This window comes from Rattus norvegicus, chromosome 2 (assembly GCF_021556685.1).
Source record: "Rattus norvegicus strain SHRSP/BbbUtx chromosome 2, alternate assembly SHRSP_T2T, whole genome shotgun sequence".
NCBI classification, from domain to species: Eukaryota; Metazoa; Chordata; class Mammalia; order Rodentia; family Muridae; genus Rattus; species Rattus norvegicus.
In genome coordinates, this window is record NC_141535.1 from 71,585,702 (window position 1) to 71,589,560 (window position 3,859).

Sequence of the window (3,859 nt, forward strand, 5' to 3'; positions counted from 1 at the left end):
TCTCAGTGTCTCCAACGTCATATTCACTGTGAGAAAGAGCACATGAAACTGGTAACGAAACATGGAAAGCATAAAATATATATTAAGAAACATAAAACCAATCACAAGCTTTGAACATTTTTTTTACTTGCTAACAACTGTTTTCACACCCATACAGTAAGTGTAGGTTAAGATCACTTTACTAAGTTAGCACCTATAGTCTGGCTAGGTAAGAACTCCACAGATTCATCCTCTACTGAAGTTGAGCTTGTCCAGTTTTCATTAAATAGGTAATACCCTTGCTCCCAAATACATGGATAGGGTTCCTTTCTCCTTATGATATTAACTACACTCCTAATCATTTAATTTTAAATAGTTTACTGGATAAACAAAGACAAACTACTTGTAATTCATATTTGTTTTGAAATTTAGCATAGGACTGGAGTAATCATTTTATTTCCTGCAGTTACATTTTTTGTTTGTTTTACGTTATTGAGAGCACACAAATACAACCTCTCTCAGAAATTTCAGGAATTAACTGTTCCGATTAATTGGACTTTTTTTTTTACAAAAATAATACAAAAGATTTTTAATGTGAAATTGCTGAAATTGGAATAATCTAAAGAGCAATGAATATCCAGACTATAGCCGTACAATAGAATACCATTTCCAAATATTAAATTTATTACATCATTAACTTCAGCATAAGTTCAGACCCTCGGTTACCATCTTTAATGTTTGTATAGCAACCATATACAAAGAACAAAACAAAAAGTATCAGGTTTCTTATAATATATTCAAAAATGTTCAAGTTATATTTAATGTGAAATGAATAGTGACAATTTCCAGCAGCAAAACTGTATGTAATTTCTTTTCCTTTCACAATTAGAAGAATTACTTGTCAATATCAACAATGTGCTTATTATTTTAGAATAACAAAAATATTTTACTAAAATATTTACAGAAGTTCCCAGATAAGCCATACAAAATGGTCACAAGCTTTTCCTTTGTCTTTTGGGGGTGGGGGTGGGAGACAGAGAATATACACTTGGCAGCAAAGTCACAATGTTATTAGTGAGGGCTGTGATGTTTATTTAATGTTCCCATTTTGTATCAGACAGTCAAGCTTGTCCATCTACAGTGTCTAAAGTTAGACTTGGCTAGAGAACATATTCTAAAACACTGGTTAGCTGCATTTAAACACTGCAATTAGGAGAGGGGAGGGCGAAGGAGGCCATAAAATTAAAATAAAACTACTTTCCCTTGAAAAAATAAAAATAAAAGCACCCATGCCCCTGGCAGCCAACCCTGACAACTACCTTTATTCACAGTGCTTTGTACTTAGACATGATGTGGAAAGGAGTCAAAGCAGAGAATCCTGCTTCTCAGCATCTCTCATCAACCCAGGTGATGCTTCTAGTGTCTGCTCATGCTTTGCAACAGTTAATGAGGACAAGTCAGATTTGCTAATATGCCTATGATCACCAAAGATGAAGATGCCTGGGCTTTTATTCTGTAATGTTTCTAAGACTGTGTCCATTAAATGCAAACAGAAAGAAAGAAAGAAAGAAAGAAAGAGAGAGAGAGAGAGAGAGAGAGAGAGAGAGAGAGAAAGAAAGAAAGAAAGAAAGAAAGAAAGAAAGAAAGAAAGAAAGAGAGAGAGATAAAGGAAGGAAGAAAGAAAGGAATCTTGGCAAAACAGGAGAAGTGGTGTACACTTGATCTGATTAAATATTGCTCATGGCATATAGCCTAGTGCATGCTCTAGCTGTTTCTATGGCTTGGGCTTTGTTGTTCTGCCGCTGCTCAGTTACATCATTTGCTCATGGATCATCTGGATTAGGAGCAGTTAACAAAGCCTGGATTGATACCAGAACTGTTTTGATCGGCAGTGCTGGGGACCACTTATCTTTCAAAATATCTAAACATATTCTTCCCAACTTGTCTACATTAGGATTATAAATTTTGGTCATGAAGTGTACTTTATGTGCTGCCATTGGGTATTCTTCTGAAAAGAATAGTTCAAGTTTAAATGTCCCTCCCTCAAAGGGGGAATCCTGGGAGGCAGCAATGACCAGGAACTGGTTCTGCCAGCAATCGCTGGGATTCCTTGATGATCATGTGGGGCAGCCCGGTCATCTTGTCAGATTGCTTATTCTGCCTCTGCTCTTGTCTCCATTCCTCTCGCCTCACCAACATTGTCCTTTTATTGCAATAGAAAAATTATGACAATTGTTAAGTGACTGATTTTTAGGATGAGAGCTATCCCTTAATATTTTTCATGATCTCCTTCACAAAGTACTAAATATTACTACAACAGTTATAAATACTTATCTTAAATTTTCTACATGAAGGACTAGGTGTAGTTTAATTTTATTTAAAACTTTCATTTACATCTAACATCAGTTTGTCATGAGAAAAGTTAATTCTAAGTGATTGAGTTGCTTAATTACCCTTGGTCTCAGTTAACATATTTTTTTTGTGCTTATTTCCTCACATAGCTATTTTGAGAATCAACTTGATTTTGAAATAATTTTCTTAAATTGAAAAGTACAATTTGGAGAAAAAAACTAAAAAAATAGTACTGTTGAATTTCTATTAGTTGTAAAACCCCACATTGGTCCCTTTTAAAAACACAAGAGAAGTCATTTATAGTCTACAAAGGAACAGAATTGAGTCAACTGCACTGGTTAACAAAGCAATCTAAGTGGAACTGTATACAGGAAGGAAACTAAAATGTGTTTCCAAGGCCCTATCAGCCTTGAGAGATTCACAATAAGTATCCAACTTTTCTAGTGGAACAACTAGATAATAACAAGCACACAAAGTCAATTACCAGTTTTATAAACTGCAAAAGTTGTATTAAAATTGACGGATAAAGTAGTGATGATTTTAAATCACTTTTGGATTAATGAACCATATGGTAAACTAAAGATCATGTAATGGTGAAAGTTTGCACCACTGACAAACTGAAATCTTCTGATAAATCAGCACCTGGGATATCTATTTGCTTTCCTGGTGGAATACAGGTGGAGTTTGCTATTTTGCAGTTATCTGAAAAACATTTACTCTGGTTGCCCAGTGATGAACAGCAGTACAAATGTTGATTATTGTCTAACAAAAGACGAACAAAGTGACCAATTAAATAATAAGATGACTCCAAAATAATGGGCCCAAATTAAATGAATGAATTAACATGGAAAACTCAGTCAATCTGATTAAATCACCCTTTAGTATGGAGGACACAGTGTTTGAAATAGGAGACTGAAATAATAATCCAGAGGAACTAGTTATGAATGACAGATAATTGCCAATCTAGTAACTTCTAGCATTAGTGAGTCCTAGCTAATTTTAGGTTAACTCCAGATAAAATGGTCAACACTTTCTGCATTATTTCTACACCAAAGTACCTGCATTTCTATACCTGGAGGAATTATTGCTGATAAATAGCATATAAAGGGACTTACCAAAATAATAACTGCACTTAAGTATAGCACTAGTTGTGGCTTCAAAGCCACATGAAAGGAAAAATAAATTTTCCTCTCCTTCTTTGTGTACATTCTGCACGCTATATAAAGATGTGTTAAACATGCAGATGTTCATTATCAGCTGGTTTCTGATTATAAGCTTACTGAAAGGGATGAGTGAATGCTCTCAACATTTTCCATAAGTACTACAAGAGTAGGAAGGAAAATTGTGTGTTTAATGGATTTTCTCCAATCCCAGAGCAGTTTGGAGTAGAATAAAAAACCTTTCTGTAACAGCATGATCGCCTAGGGAGATTCTATCCTTCTAGGTGATCCTGCAGTGTCCTGTCCTTTGAGTTAACCTGATAATAAGGCATATTACCAAATGTCTAGTTTTCAGCATTGCCATTCAC

At 34.8% G+C, this 3,859-nt stretch overlaps 1 pseudogene; it reads right to left on the reverse strand.

The window, feature by feature from the left end:
- Positions 1–1,706: 1,706 nt before the first annotated feature.
- On the reverse strand, positions 1,707–2,118 carry Ube2n-ps8 (ubiquitin-conjugating enzyme E2N, pseudogene 8; annotated as a pseudogene).
- Between the last annotated feature and the right edge of the window lie 1,741 nt (positions 2,119–3,859).